The sequence below is a fragment of the Stenella coeruleoalba genome (assembly GCF_951394435.1).
Source record: "Stenella coeruleoalba genome assembly, chromosome: 4".
Lineage (NCBI taxonomy): Eukaryota > Metazoa > Chordata > Mammalia > Artiodactyla > Delphinidae > Stenella > Stenella coeruleoalba.
The window spans coordinates 89,041,928-89,057,432 of NC_137149.1; the positions used below are offsets into that span (position 1 = coordinate 89,041,928).

The following is a 15,505-nucleotide window of genomic DNA, read 5'->3' on the forward strand; positions in this document are numbered from 1 at the left end:
CCACATGCATGTTTTAGCTGAAGGAAGAATACCTAAAACCTGGGTAGTTGAAACCCGTGGAATGGGTACCATGCAATATGACTTCAAAGGGTCTTCATTTGCTCACCGAACTGCTCCAATCCTATCACTGCTGCGTTTATTCCCCTGTACACACGCTTGATTCTCTTTTGGAGACATAGCAATCCATAGGTTTTAAGATACTTACTAGTCAGGTACATTCTTAGGGGTTTAATATGGGGTTTTGAGTCCATTTCGTTGAGCAAGGAGTAGCTCTTGTCTATTCCATATTTGGCTTAAGGAACTTTATCTGTGCTCATTTCAATCTCTGGTTTTATGCAGCACCCCAACTCACCTTTCCCCTTAAGCAAGCATAAGTTGGTTTTCTAAATTTGAGACCCTGTTCTGTTTTGGAATGCAGTTCCTGTGTAGCCAAGTTTACATTCCGTGTATTAGTGATATCTTATGATGTTTCTTTTTCTGTGTGACTTATTTCAGTTAGAATCATCGTACCTGAATCTACTCATTATGCTGCTACGGGCCTGATGACATAGATTTCATTGCTGAGTGATACTGCATTGTACGTAAGTACCACAAGTTCTCTATCCATTTTTCACTTTCTGCGATGTTGAACTTGTACTGTAAACGAGGTTCTTGTAAACAGAGCCGTTCCAAACTTTGGGGTGGCTGTGTCTTTTTGATTTTAATTTCCCTAAGCTATAGGACCATAAGTGGCAGTGCCCTAGGCTCTGTTGCTTTGTTTTTTAGATGTTTCAGGAAACACCATACACTTCTCCCGAGTGGTTGTTGGCAATTTACATCCCGCCCATCAGCATAACAAGGCTCCCAGTTCTCCATGGCCTGTCCTGCCTTTCTGGATTTTACACTTTTTTCAGATGGCCCTTTTGACCGGGGGGAAGTGAGACTTCATTGTAGTGCAGATTTCCTTTGCAAGCTTGCTTGGTTGGCCAAAAAGGGCGTATGCGTTTTTTCCTGAATATATTCAGGAAAAAACGCATATGCCGTTTTTGGCCAAGTGCATCATTGTGGACGTTCTGCCTCTTTTCCTATGCTTTCAATGCAATTCCAGTCTACCTCCTGAAATCGGTTTCCTGCAATTCTGCCCCGCTTTCAAGTCCTCTTGGCAGCCTTACTTCAGTCTATTTTTGGACGATAGCTGTCATTTATAACTCTGCAGGTTTGTGAATTACAGTGCCCCTGAGCTCCTTTCTTCAACTCGCTTTCTTGTGACCTGGCCGCAACACCGCAGGATGGCTTCAGGCCCTAATCTGGTTCCGGCCCGGCATGCTGAGCCTTTGGTTAATTCCTCTTCCTGGTGGGAAATGAGAGTTAAATTTGCCCGTCCAGACACCTCCAGCTAGCCTCTCATTGGTTCTCGCTATTCCTGTTCATCTTCCGCAGAAATTGCAAACTGGGCCAAACAGGAGGTTAAAGGGACTGACTCTCCAAGTCGAGAGAGTGTTAGTAAAGCGTCTGGAATGTTGCACCCGAGTACCAGGGGAGGAAAACTGAGACATATTTGAACACGTCTCCCATTCACATGGTTGATCATACTCTGGGTTCCACATGCATGTTTTAGCTGAAGGAAGAATACCTTAAACATGGAGAGTTGAGACCCGTGGAATGGGTACCATGCAATATGACTTCAAAGGGTCTTCATTTGCTCACCGAACCTCTCCAATCCTATCACTGCTGCGTTTATTCCCCTGTACACACGCTTGATTCTCTTTTGGAGACATAGCAATCCATAGGTTTTAAGATACTTACTAGTCAGGTACATTCTTAGGGGTTTAATATGGGGTTTTGAGTCCATTTCGTTGAGCAAGGAGTAGCTCTTGTCTATTCCATATTTGGCTTAAGGAACTTTATCTGTGCTCATTTCAATCTCTGGTTTTATGCAGCACCCCAACTCACCTTTCCCCTTAAGCAAGCATAAGTTGGTTTTCTAAATTTGAGACCCTGTTCTGTATTGGAATGCAGTTCCTGTGTAGCCAAGTTTACATTCCGTGTATTAGTGATATCTTATGATGTTTCTATTTCTGTGTGACTTATTTCAGTTAGAATCATCGTACCTGAATCCACTCATTATGCTGCTACGGGCCTGATGACATAGATTTCATTGCTGAGTGATACTGCATTGTACGTAAGTACCACAAGTTCTTTATCCATTTTTCACTTTCTGTGATGTTAAAGTTGTACTGTAAACGAGGTTCTTGTAAACAGAGCCGTTCCAAACTTTGGGGAGCTGTGTCTTTTCGATTTTAATTTCCCTAAGCTATAGGACCATAAGTGGAAGTGCCCTAGGCTCTGTTGCTTTGTTTTTTAGATGTTTCAGGAAACACCATACACTTCTCCCAAGTGTCTGTTGGCAATTTACATCCCGCCCTTCAGCATAACAAGGCTCCCAGTTCTCAATGGCCTGTTGCCTTTCTGGATTTTACACTTTTTTCAGATGGCCCTTTTGACCGGGGGGAAGTGAGACTTCATTGTAGTGCAGATTTCCTTTGCAAGCTTGCTTGGTTGGCCAAAAAGGGCGTATGCGTTTTTTCCTGAATATATTCAGGAAAAAACGCATACGCCCTTTTTGGCCAAGTGCATCATTGTGGACTTTCTGCCTCTTTTCCTATGCTTTCAATGCAATTCCAGTCTACCTCCTGAAATCGGTTTCCTGCAATTCTGCCCCGCTTTCAAGTCCTCTTGGCAGCCTTACTTCAGTCTATTTTTGGACGATAGCTGTCATTTATAACTCTGCAGGTTTGTGAATTACAGTGCCCCTGAGCTCCTTTCTTCAACTCGCTTTCTTGTGACCTGGCCGCAACACCGCAGGATGGCTTCAGGCCCTAATCTGGTTCCGGCCCGGCATGCGGAGCCTTTGGTTAATTCCTCTTCCTGGTGGGAAATGAGAGTTAAATTTGCCCGTCCAGACACCTCCAGCTAGCCTCTCATTGGTTCTCGCTATTCCTGTTCATCTTCCGCAGAAATTGCAAACTGGGCCAAACAGGAGGTTAAAGGGACTGACTCTCCAAGTGGGGAGAGTGTTAGTAAAGCGTCTGGAATGTTGCACCCGAGTACCAGGGGAGGAAAACTGAGACATATTTGAACACGTCTCCCGATCACATGGTTGATCATACTCTAGGTTCCACATGCATGTTTTAGCTGAAGGAAGAATACCTTAAACCTGGGTAGTTGAAACCCGTGGAATGGGTACCATGCAATATGACTTCAAAGGGTCTTCATCTGCTCACCGAACCTCTCCAATCCTATCACTGCTGCGTTTATGCCCCTGTACACATGCTTGATTCTCTTTCGGAGACATAGCAATCCATAGGTTTTAAGATACTTACTAGTCAGGTACATTCTTAGGCGTTTAATATGGGGTGTTGAGTCCATTTCGTTGAGCAAGGAGTAGCTCTTGTCTATTCCATATTTGGCTTAAGGAACTTTATCTGTGCTCATTTCAATCTCTGGTTTTATGCAGCACCCCAACTCACCTTTACCCTTAAGCAAGAATACATTGGTTTTCTAAATTTGAGACCCTGTTCTGTTCTGTAATTCAGTTCCTGTGTAGCCAAGTTTACATTCCGTGTATTACTGATATCTGATGATGTTTCTTTTTCTGTGTGACTTATTTCAGTTAGAATCATCATAGCTGAATCCACTCATTGTGCTGCTAAGGGCCTGATGACACAGATTTCATTGCTGAGTTATATTGCTTTGTAAGTAAATACCACAACTTCTTTATCCATTTTTCACTTTCTGCGATGTTGAACTTGTACTGTAAACGAGGTTCTTGTAAACAGAGCCGTTCCAAACTTTGGGGTGGCTGTGTCTTTTTGATTTTAATTTCCCTAAGCTATAGGACCATAAGTGGAAGTGCCCTAGGTTCTGTTGCTTTGTTTTTTAGATGTTTCAGGAAACACCATACACTTCTCCCGAGTGGTTGTTGGCAATTTACATCCCGCCCATCAGCATAACAAGGCTCCCAGTTCTCCATGGCCTGTCCTGCCTTTCTGGATTTTACACTTTTTTCAGATGGCCCTTTTGACCGGGGGGAAGTGAGACTTCATTGTAGTGCAGATTTCCTTTGCAAGCTTGCTTGGTTGGCCAAAAAGGGCGTATGCGTTTTTTCCTGAATATATTCAGGAAAAAACGCATACGCCCTTTTTGGCCAAGTGCATCATTGTGGACGTTCTGCCTCTTTTCCTATGCTTTCAATGCAATTCCAGTCTACCTCCTGAAATCGGTTTCCTGCAATTCTGCCCCGCTTTCAAGTCCTCTTGGCAGCCTTACTTCAGTCCATTTTTGGACGATAGCTGTCATTTATAACTCTGCAGGTTTGTGAATTACAGTGCCCCTGAGCTCCTTTCTTCAACTCGCTTTCTTTTGAGCTGGCCGCAACACCGCAGGATGGCTTCAGGCCCTAATCTGGTTCCGGTACGGCACGCTGAGCCTTTGGTTATTTCCTCTTCCTGGTGGGAAATGAGAGTTAAATTTGCCCGTCCAGACACCTCCAGCTAGCCTCTCATTGGTTCTCGCTATTCCTGTTCATCTTCCGCAGAAATTGCAAACTGGGCCAAACAGGAGGTTAAAGGGACTGACTCTCCAAGTGGGGAGAGTGTTCGTAAAGCGTCTGGAATGTTGCACCCGAGTACCAGGGGAGGAAAACTGAGACATATTTGAACACGTCTCCCGTTCACATGGTTGATCATACTTGGGTTCCACATGCATGTTTTAGCTGAAGGAAGAATACCTTAAACCTGGAGACTTGAGACCCGTGTAATGGGTACCATGCAATATGACTTCAAAGGGTCTTCATTTGCTCACCGAACCTCTCCAATCCTATCACTGCTGTGTTTATGCCCCTGTACACATGCTTGATTCTCTTTTGGAGACATAGCAATCCATAGGTTTTAAGATTCTTACTAGTCAGGTACATTCTTAGGCGTTTAATATGCAGTGTTGAGTCCATTTCGTTGAGCAAGGAGTAGCTCTTGTCTATTCCATATTTGGCTTAAGGAACTTTATCTGTGCTCATTTCAATCTCTGGTTTTATGCAGCACCCCAACTCACCTTTACCCTTAAGCAAGCATAAGTTGGTTTTCTAAATTTGAGACCCTGTTCTGTTCTGTAATTCAGTTCCTGTGTAGCCAAGTTTCCATTCCGTGTATTACTGATATCTTATGATGTTTCTTTTTCTGTGTGACTTATTTCAGTTAGAATCATCATACCTGAATCCACTCATTGTGCTGCTAAGGGCCTGATGACACAGATTTCATTGCTGAGTGATATTGCTTTGTAAGTAAATACCACAACTTCTTTATCCATTTTTCACTTTCTGCGATGTTGAACTTGTACTGTAAACGAGGTTCTTGTAAACAGAGCAGTTCCAAACTTTGGGGTGGCTGTGTCTTTTTCATTTTAATTTCCCTAAGCTATAGGACCATAAGTGGAAGTGCCCTAGGTTCTGTTGCTTTGTTTTTTAGATGTTTCAGGAAACACCATACACTTCTCCGGAGTGGTTGTTGGCAATTTACATCCCGCCCATCAGCATAACAAGGCTCCCAGTTCTCCATGGCCTGTCCTTCCTTTCTGGATTTTACACTTTTTTCAGATGGCCCTTTTGACTGGGGGGAAGTGAGACTTCATTGTAGTGCAGATTTCCTTTGCAAGCTTGCTTGGTTGGCCAAAAAGGGCGTATGCGTTTTTTCCTGAATATATTCAGGAAAAAACGCATACGCCCTTTTTGGCCAAGTGCATCATTGTGGACGTTCTGCCTCTTTTCCTATGCTTTCAATGCAATTCCAGTCTACCTCCTGAAATCGGTTTCCTGCAATTCTGCCCCGCTTTCAAGTCCTCTTGGCAGCCTTACTTCAGTCTATTTTTGGACGATAGCTGTCATTTATAACTCTGCAGGTTTGTGAATTACAGTGCCCCTGAGCTCCTTTCTTCAACTCGCTTTCTTTTGAGCTGGCCGCAACACCGCAGGATGGCTTCAGGCCCTAATCTGGTTCCGGCACGGCACGCTGAGCCTTTGGTTAATTCCTCTTCCTGGTGGGAAATGAGAGTTAAATTTGCCCGTCCAGACACCTCGGGCTAGCCTCTCATTGGTTCTCGCTATTCCTGTTCATCTTCCGCAGAAATTGCAAACTGGGCCAAACAGGAGGTTAAAGGGACTGACTCTCCAAGAGGGGAGAGTGTTAGTAAAGCGTCTGGAATGTTGCACCCGAGTACCAGGGGAGGAAAACTGAGACATATTTGAACACGTCTCCCGATCACATGGTTGATCATACTCTAGGTTCCACATGCATGTTTTAGCTGAAGGAAGAATACCTTAAACCTGGGTAGTTGAAACCCGTGGAATGGGTACCATGCAATATGACTTCAAAGGGTCTTCATTTGCTCACCGAACCTCTCCAATCCTATCACTGCTGCGTTTATGCCCCTGTACACATGCTTGATTCTCTTTCGGAGACATAGCAATCCATAGGTTTTAAGATACTTACTAGTCAGGTACATTCTTAGGCGTTTAATATGCGGTGTTGAGTCCATTTCGTTGAGCAAGGAGTAGCTCTTGTCTATTCCATATTTGGCTTAAGGAACTTTATCTGTGCTCATTTCAATCTCTGGTTTTATGCAGCACCCCAACTCACCTTTCCCCTTAAGCAAGCATAAGTTGGTTTTCTAAATTTGAGACCCTGTTCTGTTCTGTAATTCAGTTCCTGTGTAGTCAAGTTTACATTCCGTGTATTACTGATATCTTATGATGTTTCTTTTTCTGTGTGACTTATTTCAGTTAGAATCATCATACCTGAATCCACTCATTGTGCTGCTGAGGGCCTGATGACAGAGATTTCATTGCTGAGTGATATTGCTTTGTAAGTAAATACCACAACTTCTTTATCCATTTTTCACTTTCTGCGATGTTGAACTTGTACTGTAAACGAGGTTCTTGTAAACAGAGCCGTTCCAAACTTTGGGGTGGCTGTGTCTTTTTGATTTTAATTTCCCTAAGCTATAGGACCATAAGTGGAAGTGCCCTAGGTTCTGTTGCTTTGTTTTTTAGATGTTTCAGGAAGCACCATACACTTCTCCAGAGTGGTTGTTGGCAATTTACATCCCGCCCATCACCATAACAAGGCTCCCAGTTCTCCATGGCCTGTCCTGCCTTTCTGGATTTTACACTTTTTTCAGATGGCCCTTTTGACCGGGGGGAAGTGAGACTTCATTGTAGTGTAGATTTCCTTTGCAAGCTTGCTTGGTTGGCCAAAAAGGGCGTATGCGTTTTTTCCTGAATATATTCAGGAAAAAACGCATACACCCTTTTTGGCCAAGTGCATCATTGTGGACGTTCTGCCTCTTTTCCTATGCTTTCAATGCAATTCCAGTCTACCTCCTGAAATCGGTTTCCTGCAATTCTGCCCCGCTTTCAAGTCCTCTTGGCAGCCTTACTTCAGTCTATTTTTGGACGATAGCTGTCATTTATAACTCTGCAGGTTTGTGAATTACAGTGCCCCTGAGCTCCTTTCTTCAACTCGCTTTCTTGTGACCTGGCCGCAACACCGCAGGATGGCTTCAGGCCCTAATCTGGTTCTGGCCCGGCATGCTGAGCCTTTGGTTAATTCCTCTTCCTGGTGGGAAATGAGAGTTAAATTTGCCCGTCCAGACACCTCCAGCTAGCCTCTCATTGGTTCTCGCTATTCCTGTTCATCTTCCGCAGAAATTGCAAACTGGGCCAAACAGGAGGTTAAAGGGACTGACTCTCCAAGTGGGGAGAGTGTTAGTAAAGCGTCTGGAATGTTGCACCCGAGTACCAGGGGAGGAAAACTGAGACATATTTGAACACGTCTCCCGATCACATGGTTGGTCATACTCTAGGTTCCACATGCATGTTTTAGCTGAAGGAAGAATACCTTAAACCTGGGTAGTTGAAACCCGTGGAATGGGTACCATGCAATATGACTTCAAAGGGTCTTCATTTGCTCACCGAACCTCTCCAATCCTATCACTGCTGCGTTTATGCCCCTGTACACATGCTTGATTCTCTTTCGGAGACATAGCAATCCATAGGTTTTAAGATACTTACTAGTCAGGTACATTCTTAGGCGTTTAATATGCGGTGTTGAGTCCATTTCGTTGAGCAAGGAGTAGCTCTTGTCTATTCCATATTTGGCTTAAGGAACTTTATCTGTGCTCATTTCAATCTCTGGTTTTATGCAGCATCCCAACTCACCTTTCCCCTTAAGCAAGCATAAGTTGGTTTTCTAAATTTGAGACCCTGTTCTGTTCTGTAATTCAGTTCCTGTGTAGTCAAGTTTACATTCCGTGTATTACTGATATCTTATGATGTTTCTTTTTCTGTGTGACTTATTTCAGTTAGAATCATCATACCTGAATCCACTCATTGTGCTGCTGAGGGCCTGATGACACAGATTTCATTGCTGAGTGATATTGCTTTGTAAGTAAATACCACAACTTCTTTATCCATTTTTCACTTTCTGCGATGTTGAACTTGTACTGTAAACGAGGTTCTTGTAAACAGAGCCGTTCCAAACTTTGGGGTGGCTGTGTCTTTTTGATTTTAATTTCCCTAAGCTATAGGACCATAAGTGGAAGTGCCCTAGGTTCTGTTGCTTTGTTTTTTAGATGTTTCAGGAAACACCATACACTTCTCCCGAGTGGTTGTTGGCAATTTACATCCCGCCCATCACCATAACAAGGCTCCCAGTTCTCCATGGCCTGTCCTGCCTTTCTGGATTTTACACTTTTTTCAGATGGCCCTTTTGACCGGGGGGAAGTGAGACTTCATTGTAGTGCAGATTTCCTTTGCAAGCTTGCTTGGTTGGCCAAAAAGGGTGTATGCGTTTTTTCCTGAATATATTCAGGAAAAATCGCATACGCCCTTTTTGGCCAAGTGCATCATTGTGGACGTTCTGCCTCTTTTCCTATGCTTTCAATGCAATTCCAGTCTACCTCCTGAATTCGGTTTCCTGCAATTCTGCCCCGCTTTCAAGTCCTCTTGGCAGCCTTACTTCAGTCTATTTTTGGACGATAGCTGTCATTTATAACTCTGCAGGTTTGTGAATTACAGTGCCCCTGAGCTCCTTTCTTCAACTCGCTTTCTTGTGACCTGGCCGCAACACCGCAGGATGGCTTCAGGCCCTAATCTGGTTCCGGCCCGGCATGCTGAGCCTTTGGTTAATTCCTCTTCCTGGTGGGAAATGAGAGTTAAATTTGCCCGTCCAGACACCTGCAGCTAGCCTCTCATTGGTTCTCGCTATTCCTGTTCATCTTCCGCAGAAATTGCAAACTGGGCCAAACAGGAGGTTAAAGGGACTGACTCTCCAAGTCGGGAGAGTGTTAGTAAAGCGTCTGGAATGTTGCACCCGAGTACCAGGGGAGGAACACTGAGACATATTTGATCACGTCTCCCGTTCACATGGTTGATCATACTCTGGGTTCCACATGCGTGTTTTAGCTGAAGGAAGAATACCTTAAACCTGGAGAGTTGAGACCCGTGTAATGGGTACCATGCAATATGACTTCAAAGGGTCTTCATTTGCTCACCGAACCTTTCCAATCCTATCACTGCTGCGTTTATGCCCCTGTACACACGCTTGATTCTCTTTCAGAGACATAGCAATCCATAGGTTTTAAGATACTTACTAGTCAGGTACATTCTTAGGCGTTTAATATGCGGTGTTGAGTCCATTTCGTTGAGCAAGGAGTAGCTCTTGTCTATTCCATATTTGACTTAAGGAACTTTATCTGTGCTCATTTCAATCTCTGGTTTTATGCAGCACCCCAACTCACCTTTACCCTTAAGCAAGCATAAGTTGGTTTCCTAAATTTGAGACCCTGTTCTGTTCTGTAATTCAGTTCCTGTGTAGCCAAGTTTACATTCCGTGTATTACTGATATCTTATGATGTTTCTTTTTCTGTGTGACTTACTTCAGTTAGAATCATCATACCTGAATCCACTCATTGTGCTGCTAAGGGCCTGATGACACAGATTTCATTGCTGAGTGATATTGCTTTGTAAGTAAATACCACAACTTCTTTATCCATTTTTCACTTTCTGCGATGTTGAACTTGTACTGTAAACGAGGTTCTTGTAAACAGAGCCGTTCCAAACTTTGGGGTGGCTGTGTCTTTTTGATTTTAATTTCCCTAAGCTATAGGACCATAAGTGGAAGTGCCCTAGGTTCTGTTGCTTTGTTTTTTAGATGTTTCAGGAAACACCATACACTTCTCCAGAGTGGTTGTTGGCAATTTACATCCCGCCCATCAGCATAACAAGGATCCCAGTTCTCCATGGCCTGTCCTGCCTTTCTGGATTTTACACTTTTTTCAGATGGCCCTTTTGACCGGGGGGAAGTGAGACTTCATTGTAGTGCAGATTTCCTTTGCAAGCTTGCTTGGTTGGCCAAAAAGGGCGTATGCGTTTTTTCCTGAATATATTCAGGAAAAAACGCATACGCCCTTTTTGGCCAAGTGCATCATTGTGGACGTTCTGCCTCTTTTCCTATGCTTTCAATGCAATTCCAGTCTACCTCCTGAAATCGGTTTCCTGCAATTCTGCCCCGCTTTCAAGTCCTCTTGGCAGCCTTACTTCAGTCTATTTTTGCACGATAGCTGTCATTTATAACTCTGCAGGTTTGTGAATTACAGTGCCCCTGAGCTCCTTTCTTCAACTCGCTTTCTTGTGACCTGGCCGCAACACCGCAGGATGGCTTCAGGCCCTAATCTGATTCCGGCACGGCACGCTGATACTTTGGTTATTTCCTCTTCCTGGTGGGAAATGAGAGTTAAATTTGCCCGTCCAGACACCTCCAGCTAGTCTCTCATTGGTTCTCGCTATTCCTGTTCATCTTCCGCAGAAATTGCAAACTGGGCCAAACAGGAGGTTAAAGGCGGTGACTCTCCAAGTGGGGAGAGTGTTAGTAAAGCATCTGGAATGTTGCACCCGAGTACCAGGGGAGGAAAACTGAGACATATTTGAACACGTCTCCCGATCACATGGTTGATCATACTCTAGGTTCCACATGCATGTTTTAGCTGAAGGAAGAATACCTTAAACCTGGAGAGTTAAGACCCGTGTAATGGGTACCATGCAATATGACTTCAAAGGGTCTTCATTTGCTCACCGAACTTCTCCAATCCTATCACTGCTGTGTTTATGCCCCTGTACACATGCTTGATTCTCTTTCGGAGACATAGCAATCCATAGGTTTTAAGATACTTACTAGTCAGGTACATTCTTAGGCATTTAATATGCGGTGTTGAGTCCATTTCGTTGAGCAAGGAGTAGCTCTTGTCTATTCCATATTTGACTTAAGGAACTTTATCTGTGCTCATTTCAATCTCTGGTTTTATGCAGCACCCCAACTCACCTTTACCCTTAAGCAAGCATAAGTTTGTTTTCTAAATTTGAGACCCTGTTCTGTTCTGTAATTCAGTTCCTGTGTAGTCAAGTTTACATTCCGTGTATTACTGATATCTTATGATGTTTCTTTTTCTGTGTGACTTACTTCAGTTAGAATCATCATACCTGAATCCACTCATTGTGCTGCTAAGGGCCTGATGACACAGATTTCATTGCTGAGTGATATTGCTTTGTAAGTAAATACCACAACTTCTTTATCCATTTTTCACTTTCTGTGATGTTGAACTTGTACTGTAAACGAGGTTCTTGTAAACAGAGCCGTTCCAAACTTTGGGGTGGCTGTGTCTTTTTGATTTTAATTTCCCTAAGCTATAGGACCATAAGTGGAAGTGCCCTAGGTTCTGTTGCTTTGTTTTTTAGATGTTTCAGGAAACACCATACACTTCTCCAGAGTGGTTGTTGGCAATTTACATCCCGCCCATCAGCATAACAAGGCTCACAGTTCTCCATGGCCTGTCCTGCCTTTCTGGATTTTACACTTTTTTCAGATGGCCCTTTTGACCGGGGGGAAGTGAGACTTCATTGTAGTGCAGATTTCCTTTGCAAGCTTGCTTGGTTGGCCAAAAACGGCGTATGCGTTTTTTCCTGAATATATTCAGGAAAAAACGCATACGCCCTTTTTGGCCAAGTGCATCATTGTGGACGTTCTGCCTCTTTTCCTATGCTTTCAATGCAATTCCAGTCTACCTCCTGAAATAGGTTTCCTGCAATTCTGCCCCGCTTTCAAGTCCTCTTGGCAGCCTTACTTCAGTCTATTTTTGGACGATAGCTGTCATTTATAACTCTGCAGGTTTGTGAATTACAGTGCCCCTGAGCTCCTTTCTTCAACTCGCTTTCTTTTGAGCTGGCCGCAACACCGCAGGATGGCTTCAGGCCCTAATCTGGTTCCGGCCCGGCATGCTGAGCCTTTGGTTAATTCTTCTTCCTGGTGGGAAATGAGAGTTAAATTTGCCCGTCCAGACACCTCCAGCTAGCCTCTCATTGGTTCTCGCTATTCCTGTTCATCTTCCGCAGAAATTGCAAACTGGGCCAAACAGGAGGTTAAATGGGCTGACTCTCCAAGTGGGGAGAGTGTTAGTAAAGCGTCTGGAATGTTGCACCCGAGTACCAGGGGAGGAAAACTGAGACATATTTGAACACGTCTCCCGATCACATGGTTGATCATACTCTAGGTTCCACATGCATGTTTTAGCTGAAGGAAGAATACCTTAAACCTGGAGAGTTGAGACCCGTGTAATGGGTACCATGCAATATGACTTCAAAGAGTCTTCATTTGCTCACCGAACCTCTCCAATCCTATCACTGCTGCATTTATGCCCCTGTACACATGCTTGATTCTCTTTCAGAGACATAGCAATCCATAGGTTTTAAGATACTTACTAGTCAGGTACATTCTTAGGCGTTTAATATGCGGTGTTGAGTCCATTTCGTTGAGCAAGGAGTAGCTCTTGTCTATTCCATATTTGGCTTAAGGAACTTTATCTGTGCTCATTTCAATCTCTGGTTTTATGCAGCACCCCAACTCACCTTTACCCTTAAGCAAGCATAAGTTGTCTTTCTAAATTTGAGACCCTGTTCTGTTCTGTAATTCAGTTCCTGTGTCGCCAAGTTTCCATTCCGTGTATTACTGATAACTGATGATGTTTCTTTTTCTGTGTGACTTATTTCAGTTAGAATCATCATACCTGAATCCACTCATTGTGCTGCTAAGGGCCTGATGACATAGATTTCATTGCTGAGTGATATTGCTTTGTAAGTGAATACCACAACTTCTTTATCCATTTTTCACTTTCTGCGATGTTGAACTTGTACTGTAAACGAGGTTCTTGTAAACAGAGCCGTTCCAAACTTTGGGGAGCTGTGTCTTTTTGATTTTAATTTCCCTAAGCCTTAGGACCATAAGTGGAAGTGCCCTAGGCTCTGTTGCTTTGTTTTTTAGATGTTTCAGGAAACACCATACACTTCTCCCAAGTGTCTGTTGGCAATTTACATCCCGCCCTTCAGCATAACAAGGCTCCCAGTTCTCAATGGCCTGTTGCCTTTCTGGATTTTACACTTTTTTCAGATGGCCCTTTTGACCGGGGGGAAGTGAGACTTCATTGTAGTGCAGATTTCCTTTGCAAGCTTGCTTGGTTGGCCAAAAAGGGCGTATGCGTTTTTTCCTGAATATATTCAGGAAAAAACGCATACGCCCTTTTTGGCCAAGTGCATCATTGTGGACTTTCTGCCTCTTTTCCTATGCTTTCAATGCAATTCCAGTCTACCTCCTGAAATCGGTTTCCTGCAATTCTGCCCCGCTTTCAAGTCCTCTTGGCAGCCTTACTTCAGTCTATTTTTGGACGATAGCTGTCATTTATAACTCTGCAGGTTTGTGAATTACAGTGCCCCTGAGCTCCTTTCTTCAACTTGCTTTCTTGTGACCTGGCCGCAACACCGCAGGATGGCTTCAGGCCCTAATCTGGTTCCGGGCCGGCATGCTGAGCCTTTGGTTAATTCCTCTTCCTGGTGGGAAATGAGAGTTAAATTTGCCCGTCCAGACACCTCCATCTAGCCTCTCATTGGTTCTCGCTATTCCTGTTCTTCTTCCGCAGAAATTGCAAACTGGGCCAAACAGGAGGTTAAAGGGACTGACTCTCCAAGTGGGGAGAGTGTTAGTAAAGCGTCTGGAATGTTGCACCCGAGTACCAGGGGAGGAAAACTGAGACATATTTGAACACGTCTCCCGATCACATGGTTGATCATACTCTAGGTTCCACATGCATGTTTTAGCTGAAGGAAGAATACCTTAAACCTGGGTAGTTGAAACCCGTGGAATGGGTACCATGCAATATGACTTCAAAGGGTCTTCATCTGCTCACCGAACCTCTCCAATCCTATCACTGCTGCGTTTATGCCCCTGTACACATGCTTGATTCTCTTTCGGAGACATAGCAATCCATAGGTTTTAAGATACTTACTAGTCAGGTACATTCTTAGGCGTTTAATATGGGGTGTTGAGTCCATTTCGTTGAGCAAGGAGTAGCTCTTGTCTATTCCATATTTGGCTTAAGGAACTTTATCTGTGCTCATTTCAATCTGTGGTTTTATGGAGCAACCCATCTCACCTTTACCCTTAAGCAAGAATACGTTGGTTTTCTAAATTTGAGACCCTGTTCTGTTCTGTAATTCAGTTCCTGTGTAGCCAAGTTTCCATTCCGTGTATTACTGATATCTTATGATGTTTCTTTTTCTGTGTGACTTATTTCAGTTAGAATCATCATACCTGAATCCACTCATTGTGCTGCTAAGGGCCTGATGACACAGATTTCATTGCTGAGTGATATTGCTTTGTAAGTAAATACCACAACTTCTTTATCCATTTTTCACTTTCTGCGATGTTGAACTTGTACTGTAAACGAGGTTCTTGTAAACAGAGCTGTTCCAAACTTTGGGGTGGCTGTGTCTTTTTGATTTTAATTTCCCTAAGCTATAGGACCATAAGTGGAAGTGCCCTAGGTTCTGTTGCTTTGTTTTTTAGATGTTTCAGGAAACACCATACACTTCTCCCGAGTGGTTGTTGGCAATTTACATCCCGCCCTTCAGCATAACAAGGCTCCCAGTTCTCCATGGCCTGTCCTGCCTTTCTGGATTTTACACGTTTTTCAGATGGCCCTTTTGACCGGGGGGAAGTGAGACTTCATTGTAGTGCAGATTTCCTTTGCAAGCTTGCTTGGTTGGCCAAAAAGTGCGTATGGGTTTTTTCCTGAATATATTCAGGAAAAAACGCATACGCCCTTTTTGGCCAAGTGCATCATTGTGGACGTTCTGCCTCTTTTCCTATGCTTTCAATGCAATTCCAGTCTACCTCCTGAAATCGGTTTCCTGCAATTCTGCCCCGCTTTCAAGTCCTCTTGGCAGCCTTACTTCAGTCTATTTTTGGACAATAGCTGTCATTTATAACTCTGCAGGTTTGTGAATTACAGTGCCCCTGAGCTCCTTTCTTCAACTCGCTTTCTTGTGACCTGGCCGCAACACCGCAGGATGGCTTCAGGCCCTAATCTGGTT

General features: G+C 43.8%; 1 long non-coding RNA gene across 50 annotated transcripts in view; it reads left to right on the forward strand.

Annotated features, from left to right (window-relative positions):
• The window catches only part of LOC307185334, a 3,778,167-nt gene that overhangs the window by 2,509,848 nt on the left and 1,252,814 nt on the right, over nt 1-15,505 (forward strand). For 49 of the 50 annotated variants that reach the window (XR_013827964.1, XR_013827965.1, XR_013827990.1 and 46 more), the window contains one exon: nt 496-585. The exons of the other annotated variant lie outside the window; for it this stretch is intronic. This is a non-coding gene — a long non-coding RNA (uncharacterized lncRNA). The remainder of the gene's footprint in view (nt 1-495; nt 586-15,505) is intronic. 50 annotated transcript variants of the gene reach the window in all.